The sequence below is a fragment of the Myotis nattereri genome, assembly GCF_964212035.1.
Source record: "Myotis nattereri genome assembly, chromosome: 13".
Lineage (NCBI taxonomy): Eukaryota > Metazoa > Chordata > Mammalia > Chiroptera > Vespertilionidae > Myotis > Myotis nattereri.
Genome location: NC_138088.1, coordinates 53,965,621 through 53,977,845, shown reverse-complemented (window position 1 = coordinate 53,977,845; position 12,225 = coordinate 53,965,621).

The window sequence follows — 12,225 nt, the reverse complement described above, 5'->3', positions numbered from 1 at the left end:
ACAGAGGACGCCTTAATCAATAAGCCAAATTTGGAGCCTTTATTACACCGGCGGTCTCAGATGAGTTATCTACAGAGTCTGAGCAAACTAATATGGAGGAAGCTTTCCTTTATACCTTCCCAGTTCCCTTTTCTCCTGAATATGGGGTTTCCAGACCTTTTGCACGTTTTACAAAGAACCCTATGTAGTGGGAGATATTTTGCAGGAAGCTTGTAGCCTTGAGCACAGTACCATTTAGATAACTCAAAGACACCTGGCCTGTCAGTAACCAGGGATGGCAGCAGAGCGGCTTGCAAGGCCAGGTAACTGAGCTTCTTTTCCCTATTATTTGAGCAAGCGTGTTTACAGAACCAAGAATAGCAGAGTGAATTCATAGAACAAAGGACAATCTATGTTTAGTGGAAATTTTCAAATAGCAGTTTTTGCAACATCGAGGTTGCGGGAGCAAGATGGAGTGCCTATGCTTCACAGGAAAGGACCCCATTAATCTGAATCTACAGGTTCAGCTGCCAAAAGATTGTGTTTCTGAGGCGAGAACAGGGAACACCAGCCTCCTGTTCAGAATCCCTTTGTAACAGGAGCCCAAGCCCGTCTTGGTGCCTGTAGGTGTTGGTAGGAATGGGTTCTGCAGGTTTGCTGTTCCCGGGAGGCACCTGAGTATGAGGGCACGTGTCTCCTCTTCTCCGGGGTTGGGCTGGGTGGAGAGCTGCCGCGAAAGGACCTGGACAGAGAACAAAAGCAAAGGCTGCCCTTTCATGAGCAAGAAAGAGTGAAACAAACACTATTTAAAGAGATAGCTTTGTTTGGAAACCATGTAGTCTATTTCCCAAGATTTTCTGAGCTGGGTGGACTGTACTTTGACTTGGAGATAAGAAGAAGGAGGTGGCCCAGCCTGCCTCTTCCAGGATCCAGGATCAAGCCCACAACCCGGACATGTGCCCTGACATGGAATTGAACCGTGTCCTCCTGGTTCATAGGTCAACGCTCAACCACTGAGCCACACTGGCCGGGCAGAGTTTCTCTCTGTTGCTCACTGAATTCCAGGCCCAAAGGCCGGGCTGGCCTTGTGTAAACTTTTTGAAAGTGCCCACCCCAGGGTCTTTGCATATTCTGTTTCCTCTTCCCAACACATACCATCCCCACTCTCTTCTGACCTACGTCAAAGTATCCCCCCTCCTCCAAGAAGCCTTCCTCACTGCCCAGAGTGGGACCAGTTCTTCCTTACAATCTAATCATGTTCCCATTTTCCTTCCATGGAACATATCCCAGCTGGTAATCGTATTTCAGTGCCTGTTTAGACCTTGCCTTGGTGGGAGGGTCCCGGTGTGTATGGTCATTTCTGTGTGGCCAGACCCTAGCACAACCCGTGGCAGGTATCTTGATCACCATTGGATCAGGCATTGCTGGAGGAAAGGATCGGACCTTGGAAGGTAATGACTCATGGGCGGGTGAGCTGGATAACTTCTAGATCTCTCCTGCCTCCCCCTCCCTGCCCTGTGGCTGGAAGGACTCTTCTGTGTCCTCCCTTGGCCTTGCCTTTGGCTGTCTGGTTGGGTTCAGCCGATGGGAGGGGCCTCAGGGAGCTCAGAGGGGAGGAGGAAGGGTTAGAGTATTTCTACCCTGGCTCCCTCCCATCTGTGCTGGCGTCGGGCAACATTGCACTTCTGTCCTGAGGACTGCAGCTCCTCTCAAGCTGCTCCCTCCCATGGCCGCAGCTCCTTCCATGTTCCTATGACAGCTCCCTCCCTCCCTCCGGGCTTCAGGCCACCAGGATGTCAGAGCTTCCAGCTGCTGCTGAGCCCTGTCCACCTCTGTAACGAGTCCCTCTGAGTGGGCCATCTCTTTGCCTCTGAGGCCCCTCACAGGTGCAGGTGGACACTGGAGACCCCCTCACCCTGAGGGAGGATGTGGTCAGAGGCCTGGGGTCCCTCTGGGGGATTAGCTAGGCTCTGGGAACCTTCCTTTCCTCACTCCATAATGAGGATGTCGGTCCTTATCAGGGAAGGTTCAGAATTGTGTAGTTGTTGGGTTTCTGGTTTTGCAGCCCACACTAGTAGCAGCCAACCTATTCTGTGATTTGGTTGTAGTTTTTGCCAAACGTTTAGTACATTATCTTCAAATAGTCAGTGGGTCCCATCACCCATGCCCTCCTGGTTCCCGCCACAGATTAGTCCAGGAATCAGGGAACTGCTAGCCCAGTGATGGCGAACGTTTTGAACTCGGCATGACAGCATTTTGCAAAACCCTAACTTAACTCTGGTGCCGTGTCACATATAGAAATTTTTTGATATTTGCAACCATAGTAAAACAAAGACTTATATTTTTGGTATTTATTTTATATATTTAAATGCCATTCAATAAAGAAAAATCTTCCAAAAAAATGAGTTTGCGTGTCACCTCTGACACGCGTGTCATAGGTTCGCCATACTGTGCTAGCCTAAGTGGCATTTCCTGTGTTCAACATCCACCAGGTCCTGCCGGGGTCCTCCCAGGGCCGGGATGTTCACCAGGCTCCTGAACCCTTGTATCCCCTGCGTGGAAACCAGGAGTCAGATCTTTGATGAGAAAAAGAGATCTTTGATGAGAAAAATGAATTATATCTTTGTTTTCACGGAGTGAAAGTTAGGCTTGCTTTCATGAATGTAGGGAGCACACCATAGCCATACCTGTCACCTTAGACCAGTGGAAATCTCACACCTCCTCACACTCAGGACATTCGTTACAAACGATGGAGATGATGCTACTGCGATCACTACTCTGCCATGATTGGGATTCTTAGAGCCACCACACTGTCTGACGTGCTGCTGTTCAATACAGGCCTAAAGGAACATGCTATTGCACAAATGGGTTCCTTTTACTGTTTGGATACCATTTCAATATAATTCATTTCCTCTGTCAGCTCCTGTATTTTATTTTACATTTAAAAGCATTATTCTGAGAAGAGGCCCACGTTTTTCCCTAGGCAGCCAGGGAGCCCCTGGCACAGAAATGGTTAAGACCATTGTCCAGGGAAGCAACCAAGGAGGAGTGTAAAGAGTGAGTGTCATACAAGCCAGAACAACTGCCCAAACCCCACAGGAGCTGGGATTGCAGTGTATCTGATTATTTAAAAATGGTGTGATAGAAAAATGCTGCTGTGGAAAATATGATAGAGTACAGGCAAAACACAGGCATAATAACAGCAAACCCATGTGCACACACACACAAATCCTATTTTTTTTAAAGGGTGGGTAGAGGGAGCTAAACCATAATGCCAACAATGGTTATTTAGATGATGGTGCTATCTGTAGAGGGCCCCCTGCCAGGGAAGACACATGGGTATGCCTCTTAAAATATTGTCAGCTGAACACAAGGTGACTGGCAGAGCCGAGCCTTGGTTACACATCTAACCAAGGGGGGGATGTGTTCTCAGTATTGACTCTTATCTTACAGCCCAGGTGCTGGGGACTGGGTTTTTGAGATGTAGATCCAGCCAAGCCAAGCATGAGGAACGAATAGGACTCTTCTCCCTCTGACTGGCCCTGCCCTGTGGGAGGTGCCCTGAGGTGGAGCCACGTCCTCGGGTTCCTGACTGCTCCTCATGCCCACCAGCCCGGCCGACCAGAACTGAGCTAACTTCCTGGTATTTGGGTATAAATTAAACACGTGGTTCCGGTGCTGGGTCCCCTGTCTGTCCCTCCATCAGAGGGCAGAAGCCCACCCAGTCCGTAGCTTCTTCTATTTTTGTGTCTTGTCTCTTTGATTCTTTTCTCAATCCCAAGTGCCTCTACTCAAAGAACTAGTTCATTTCTCTTTTGGCACTGGTCGCGGGAAGAGAGAACGTACCCCCATAGCTATTGGTAATTTTTATTTTCTTGTTTTTGTTCCCTCTCGCCCCCCAATTATCCACAGGCAACAGCCATCGTTAACATAATTAGAAAGAAATGTTATTTTAAGTCCTTATTTGAGCCCGACTGGTGTAGCACAGTGGTTGAGCATGAACCTATGATCCCGGAGATCATGGTTTAATTCTTACTCAGGGCACATGCCTGGATTGCAGGCACCATTCCCACTAGAGGGCATGCAGGAGGCAGCCAATAAGTGATTTTCTCTCCCTTTCCCTTCCTCTCTGAAATCAATAAAAATATTTGTTTAAAAAGAAACCTTATTTGGATTGATTAGGAGATATTTTAATCTTTTAGAGATTGTACCTTTGCAGAAAAAAAGTCACATCTCAACACAAGGTAGCTGGCACTCTCTTCAAAGGGCGGGGGCAAGGCTCAGCGAGTAGTTGGGATATTTTCCAGTTTCCAGAAGCCCTGGGAGTGTGACCCCCAAAGTCCCAGAAGAGAAACCAGGAGACAGACCCCTCACCTGCCTGGGCGGGAGCAGTGAGCCTGCCGTCTGGCCTCTCAGACACGAACCACGGGAGGTGTAGCTGGCTGGTCCCCCCTCCCAAACCACAGAGTTTGGGGATCACTGGTCTGGGCTCAAGCTCACTGAGATCTTTGCCCTTGAAATTAAGGGGACCCATGACCACAGCGGTTCCTCGAAACTGCCCTCGTGCTAACCTCATCCACGGGATCACATCATGCATCAAAATGTAAGCTCCCACTAATTCATCTGATACCAATCTTTACAAAATGGCTCCTGGCCCGGCAAGTGTGGCTCATCTGGTTGAGTGTCATCCCCTGCACCAAGAGGTCTCTGGTTCATTCCTGGTCAGGGCACATGCCCAGCTTGCAGGCTCAGCCCCCAGTAGGGGGTGTGTAGGAGGCAGCCAATTGGTGTTGCTATCTCTCTCTCTCCCCCTCTTCCTTCCTCTCTTTCTAAACAAAACAATAAGATATTTTAAAAAATACAGTAATAAATAAAAAAATAAAAAATGGCTCCTGTAAAACACAAGAAAACAACCACCCAATTACAATTACCAAAGTTGAATAAAGGCGATTTAAAAAATTGATTAATAGTATCTAATTCTTCTACAACTTCAAGATTAAGATCACCAGGTTCAATGTGCAAATCTGTAACTCCTTTTGTTGAAGCCGTAATGCATGGCGATTCTTTCCTTAATATTTATCCTCTTGGCTTCCCCCTCAGTGGTCGGCAAACTGTGGCTCTCAAGCCACATGCGGCTCTTTGGCCCCTTGAGTGTGTCTCTTCCACAAAATATTGACTTCTGCGCATGCACCAGGAAGTTTCAATCGCACGTGGTATTTTGTGGAAGGGCCACACTCAAGAGGCCAAAGAGCCACATGTGGCTTGAGAGCCACAGTTTGCCGACCACTGCCCTAGTTTATAATTGCCAGAGCATTGTCTGTCAGGGCCGGTAGAGAGATGATTTTAGTGCCCGGCAAATTATCATGATTAGCACAGGCTGCATCCTTAATGAGCTCATTCCTGCCACTGAAGACAATGCCATTACCTGACCAGACAAAGTTCCCTGGGCTGGGAGAGCTGAAGAATCAGAGGGTGCGGACATGTGAGGTTTCCTTTGATATGAGGGCCTCCTGTCAGGATAGTCTGACTTCCATGGCAATTAAAAGGATCCTTTGGGGTCACCTCTTTCTTCTGGCGTGAAAACTGACAGTTGCCCTGGAGGCTGGATGTGGGAGGGGATGCACGGTTTTGGGTTCTCACGCCCCCTCTGGGACTGGTGACTGGCTGGTTCTAAACAGGCTCTCAGCCATGGCTGTCACTTTGCTCCAGCACCATGGTTTCTACCTCGAATCGGTTCAAGAAAGAAGGGAGCACAAGCAGGAAGCACAAAGGGATAATGAATGTGACAGCCAGTACAATGGAGGGAGGATGCTGAGAGCTGGGCTTCGGTGTCATCACGTCGGTGTGTGCCCCATACCTGCTAACTGTGCTCGATGGGAAACTTAGGCACCCTAAGCCTTAGGTTTCAGTTATAAAATGAGAATACCGTCCTCAGAGGTTGTTTGGGAGGATGAAATGGGGTAATGTTCACAAAGAGTGTGGCCTACCATTTAATCTACACTAATAAAAGAGAAACATGGTAATTGGCGTACGACCGCTACCCTTTTCATTGGCTAATCAGCGAGATATGCAAATTAACTGTCAGCCAAGATGGCGGCCGGCAGCCAGGCAGCTTGAAACTAACCTGAGGCTTGCTTGCCTCAGTGACGGAGGAGCATCGTTGGAGGAAACCAACGTTCCCCGCCTGCGGCTGCAGGCCTCTGAGCAGGCAGTTTAAGAAACATTGTAACAAATACCGCCTGACTTCAGCCAGCAGATTCGCAACATTGTAAGCAAAGGCCAGAAACCTACTTTCAGCTGCGGAGGCCTAAGAGCTGGAGCCAAGCCTCAAGGTAAAGTTGGCCCAGAATAAAAAAAATAAAAAAAAAGAAAAAAAGGAGCAGTTGGGAACTTCAGTCACCCCCAGCCTGAAAACAGCCCTCAGCCCCTCACCCAGACTGGCCAGGCACCCCAGTGGGGACCCCCACCCTGAAGGGTGTGTGACCAGCTGCAAACAGCCATCATCCCCTCACCCAGACTGGCCAGGCACCCCAGTGGGGACCCCCATCCTGATCCAGGACACCCTTCAGGGCAAACCAGCCAGCCCCACCCATGCACCAGGCCTCTACCCTATATAGTAAAAGGGTAATATGCCTCCTGGCACCGGGATCAGCGTGACAGGGGGCAGCGCCCAAACCCCCTGATCGTGCTGCGGCTCTGTGTGTGACAGGGGGTGGGGCCCCAACCCCCTGAGCAGCCCTGCTCTGTGCCTGATAGGGGGGAGCTCCCCAACCCCCCCACCCCCACGGGCCCTGCTCTGTGTGTGACGGGGTAGAGCCATAACCTCCCCATCGGCCCTGCCCTGAGTGTGAGAGTGGCAGTGCCCCTACCCCCTGATCGGCCCTGCTCTGTGGGTGATAGAGGGCGGTGCCCCAACCCCCTGATTGGCCCTGCTCTGTGCGTGACAGGGGGGAGCTCCCCAACCCCCTGATTGGCCCTGCTCTATGCGTGACAGGGGGGAGCTCCCCAACCCCCTGATTGGCCCTGCTCTGTGCGTGACAGGGGGGAGCTCCCCAACCCCTCTGATGGGCCCTGCTCTGTGACAGGGGGCAGCACCCCAACCCCCTGATTGGCCCTGCTCTGTGCGTGACAGGGGGTGGCACCGCAACCTCTCCATCAACCCTGCCTTGAGTGTGACAGGGGATGGTGCCCCAACCCCCCAATCGACCCTACCCTGAGCGTGACTGAGGGTGGCATCACAACCTCCCAATCTGCCCTGCTCTGTGCATGACAGGGCGGCACCCCAACTCCCCAATAGGCCCTGCTCTGAGCCCGACCAGGGGCTGCACCTAGGGATTGGGCCTGCCCTCTACCACCGGGAGCAGCCTAAGCCAGCAGGTTGTTATCTCCAAAGGGGTGCCAGATTGCGAGAGGGCACAGGCCGGGCTGAGGGACCCCCCCTCCCTCCCGAGTGCACAAATTTTTGTGCAACGGGCCTCTAGTATATATATATGTACTAGAGGCCTGTTGAACGAAGAGATTCGTGCAGTAGGTCTTCCCTTCCCTTGGCTGCCGGCACCAAGAACCCAGGCCTTCACTCCGGCTGGGCTCTGGCCAGAGCCACACCGGAGCCATCAGGCTTCGCTGCTTGCTAGGCCCTGGGGCCATGAGGCCTCTATGCTCTGCCTGGCACAGGACCCTGTGGCCTTGCTGCTCCACCGATCCAGGGGCCTTGAGGCTTCGCTGCTCCGCCTGGTGCCAGATTGTGAGGCCTCGCTGCTCTGGCCCAGGCCGTCAGACTTTGCTCCACCACTTGGAACCTAGTATGCAAATTAACCGCCATCTTTGTTGGTGGGTAATTTGCATATCATGCTGATTAGCCAATGGGAGGCTTGGCAAAGGTACGGTCAATTATCATGTTTGTCTATTATTAGATAAGATATATGTATTGATTTCAGAGAGGAAAGGAGAGCAAGAGCGAGAAACATCCACACCCCACAGTGGAGATAGAGCCCGAAACCTGAGCATGGGTCCTGACTGGCAATCAAACCTTGACCTCCTGGTTCATAGGTTAACACTCAACCACTGAGCCACGCCAGCCTAGCATTTTGCTCACATAAACCTCACAGGCCCTCTGCTTCCTTTTGAGCACAGCTAACAGCCCCAGAAAGGAACAATAAAAAGGCAAACATGAAAAGTTCAATTAAGGCTCAAGACCGGATGCCCTCACCTCTCTGCCCTGCTCCCAGGCCTTGCTCATCAGACCCCATCCCCACACCAGAATTTCAAAAGTTAGGGTCCTGGCTTCTTTCCCAGAAGGCCTCGGGGTCCCATAAGCATTTTCCTCTCCCCTTTCTAAAGATCCCAGGTATCCCCTGGTGCTCGGCCCAGAGGGAGCCCTCCACAGGTGAGCTGTCACTGTGAGACGGCCCAGGCAGGCAGAGCCCCATCCGTCCTCTCCTAGACAACCTCCATCCTCTTCCTAAGTCAGCCCCTTCCCAGAGAAAATACAACACCCCCCACCCCAAAGGCTGACATGTTCCCACCAAAACCCATGTCCATATTTCGACTCAAACAGGATTTGTCTGGATGCCCCAAAGGCTGAGAAGGAGTGTGTACCCCATCTTTACTGACCAGCTTGGGGTGTCATCAGGATAGGGCACCAGGCACTGCATGGCCTAGAGTAGCTGGGCACCCAGTGCCAACATCCTACAAGCCTTATTTCCTATATGTGTTCTCGAGAAGGTCACACCAAGGGCAACTCTCCCCAGGCCTCTCCATCTGGCCATGTTACCCCGTGCCCTCCACAGTCCCAGACCCCAGCTCCAATTTATCTAAAATCACTTCTATTTACCTGCCTGGCTGGCATTAGTTACTATGGCCCTGCCTTCTAAATCAGGGATTGAAACGTTTTTCTGCAAAGGGCCAGATACTAGATATTTTAGCCTTCGTGGGCCAGAGGGTCTCTGTGGCAATTCTGCCCTGTTAGCAGGAAAGCAGTTCCAGACAATATGGAAATTAGCGAGGGTGGCTGTGTTCCAATAAAGCTTTATATACAGACACTGAAAGTTTAATTTCATGTCATTTTCATGTATCACAAACTATTTTTTTGAATTAAAAAAAACAATTAAAAATGTGAAGACCATTATTCGCTGGAGGGCTGTGCCCTAACTCACCACCCCCTGCTCCTAACCATGAGTTAACCCAAGGGGATGGAGGGTCATAAGTGACTCATTTTGTAAGAAAAACGGGTCAAGCAGGTGCCCCCTTGAGAGAGACCCCTTTGGGGGACGTGGGAGACAGAACCCCCCTATGCCCAGGACACAGAGCCATTAGCCCAAACCCACTGGTGAGAGAGAGGGCCCGGGGTGAGGTGGAGCAGGAATTAGGCAGGAAAAAGCCTGCACTCGCTGGAGAGAAGAGGAGAGACCAAGGCCTGGTAGAGGCCTCTCTGACCTGCGTCAGTTACAGTCTAATTTAGATGGAAATGGATGCATAGAAACGCAATGTGGGAATGTGCCCGTGAGGCTCTCGTCCTTCGTTGCAAACCCATAACGAGAGCTTTACCAAGTTCATTCCCTGGGCTTGCAAATAAAGCTGCTTTTGGAAATTTGATTTTGTTGTTTTGCAGATCGTTTTAGCTTTGTGAATAGCGCAAGCTCCATTCCTGATCTGCCTCAAACAAAAACAGATCATTAAAGTGTTTAAGGATCAATCAAGGGCTTTCTGGGAGGGCACCATATTAAAATCACAGAAAAATCAATTCAATTTTTATTTTGAACATGATTTGTCACAAATAGCGTTCTGATAGATAACACTGATTACACGGTAGCAGATGTAATTTCTATATACTGGGCTCTACGTCTTTGTCAGAGTCATCATTACGGAATTTGGCACGTATGCAGGAGAACGATAAACGTCGACTGAAATATACACCAGCTACGTACAGATGGGCAGCTGAAGTGCGAGATGCTGGTGCACACTATACTTAGAAGTAATAAGATGTGGTCCCAAGTAGCTTGCGTTTTCAAACAAGAACTCTCTTTATGTTGTCATTGAAAACGTCTCATATTCCTGAAGGTCAGGAATGAATGGCACTATTACCATTTAAAGCTAGTGAAAGGAAAAGTAATTTGATGTTCATTTAACATAACATTTTATGAAATAGCTTTGTAAAGTAGTCATTATTTTTCCCAACAGGAGGCTGGGAAGGCAGGGAGATGCCTGGTTTTCCACCGAGGGCTTTGTATCCCACCCTTGTCACTGCTGACCTCGACTCAGTGGGGGACTGAGGAACGATGGGGTTTGTGGGGGGACAGGCACAGGCAGGTGCTGCCCTGGTCCTGGGAGCACAGGTAGAAATAGAGGCAGCTGGGAGTCAAGGCCAGCTCCGCCCCCTTGTGGAGCCCCATTTCACACTCTGAGGATGAGTAAGCCTTAAGGTTAGCAAGTGCCATTTAGACTCTTAGAAGGAGACACGCGTTGGTTCTCAACCCTGGCTATACATGTCCCACAGATTTTTAAAAAATACTGGTGCTGGGGCCACCGCAGAAATTCCTATTGTTCCCGTGGACGGCCTGGGCATGGGGTTTCCTTTGAAAGCTCCCCAGTCAATTCTATTACGCAGTGAGGGTGAGAACCTCTGTTCTATAAGTTCCCCCCCAACTAGGGGTCATATTGCAGCCTGGACATGTGACGTGATCAGGAATGGAACTGGTGACCTCTTGGTTCCTGCGTCAACCCTCAAGCACTGAGCCACACCGGCAGTGTTGTTGGGGCCTAGGCAGTCTCGAAGGTCTTAGACAAGGACCTATTTCACTGCCGCAGACCATGCTTTTGAGTGCTGGACAGTGCTTCCGGAAAGAGAATTGTAGGAAACACAAAGAGGAAGGAAGCCGGCTCTCTGTCCTGTTAGGAAGTAGAGAGGCGCCCCCTAAAGGGAAGGGAGAGCTCCTTCTGCCTCATTTTCAGGACCTTGGGGTGTCACCTGGTTCTCTTCGAGCGCCCACCACACCTGTCACACAGCCTTTCAGGGAATTGCTAAATGAAGCCATTTCCTTATGCTAAGAATTAAATGGTGATGCTCTCACTCCTGCTCAACAGTCGGACCCTGCTCCACCATCCCCGGCCCTGAAAGTGACACCCTCCACCTCACCAGCCTATCCAACTCCCCGGGTTCCCAGGAGCGAGTGGGCAGGTCCGCCAGGGGTCAGTGGGAGGCCAGGGGTTAGGACAGAGGCCAGGCTAGAAGGCCCACACTCCACACACATCACAGAAGGATGTTAGATGCATGCATATTTGCAATAAGGAAATTTTGAAGACCATTTCTATGCCCATCAGTAGGGACGAGCAGACCATATACATCTCTTGGTGGCATCTCTGAAGCCCCATGAGGATTAAAGGTCTCTTTCTATACTATCTATAATAATAAAAGCATGATATGCTAATTAGATCAGAAGTCCTTCTGGATGACCTTCTGGATGAAGCTGGGGCTGCAAGGGAAGCATGGGTCCCGGGTGCCTGTTGGTGGCTGGAGGGAAGCTCAGGTCCAGGGTGCCAGAGGGAAGCCGGTGCCAGCAGCCGGGGGAAGGAAGGCCTACTCTTGCAAGAATTTCATGCTTTGGACCTCTAGTTAGACCATAATTTCCAAAGTATTTCTATAGTGTAAAAAGCAAGGGAAGAACGGTGTTTTGAAGGCTACCAGCTGTGGAAGTGGGGCTGGGGTATATTTGATAGGTGCACACATATTGCTGGAAAAACCTCAAGTTGTTCCTGGGAGAGGAACTGGGGGCCTGGGGGCGAGGCTGGAAGAAGTACCTTGTGTCAGAATACTCCCTGGCTCATTTGCTTTGGGTGCCATGTGCAAATTCAGGTTTGTAAGGCCCTCACCCTCCAATGGCTCAGAGGTACACGTGCCACCCAGGCTGCTCTTCTATGGGGTCAGCTCCCTCCCCGTAGGATGTTAAAAGCTGGGCAGGCAACACGTGGAAGTAATGATGAGCTTTTCAAATAGGACAGAACTGCATGGTCTACATTAGAACAGGCCACTCAGGTGCCCTAAGAAAGATGGTGGCAAAGGACCGCGGGTGGGAGCTTTCAGACATGACCTGCAGCCAACTTGGCTCCAGCATTTTGTTGTTGTTGTTAATCCTCATCCGAGGACTTTTTTTATATATATTTTTATTGATTTTTTACAGAGAAGAAGGGAGAGGGATAGAGAGTTAGAAACATCGATGAGAAATCGATCAGCTGTCTCCTGCACGCCCA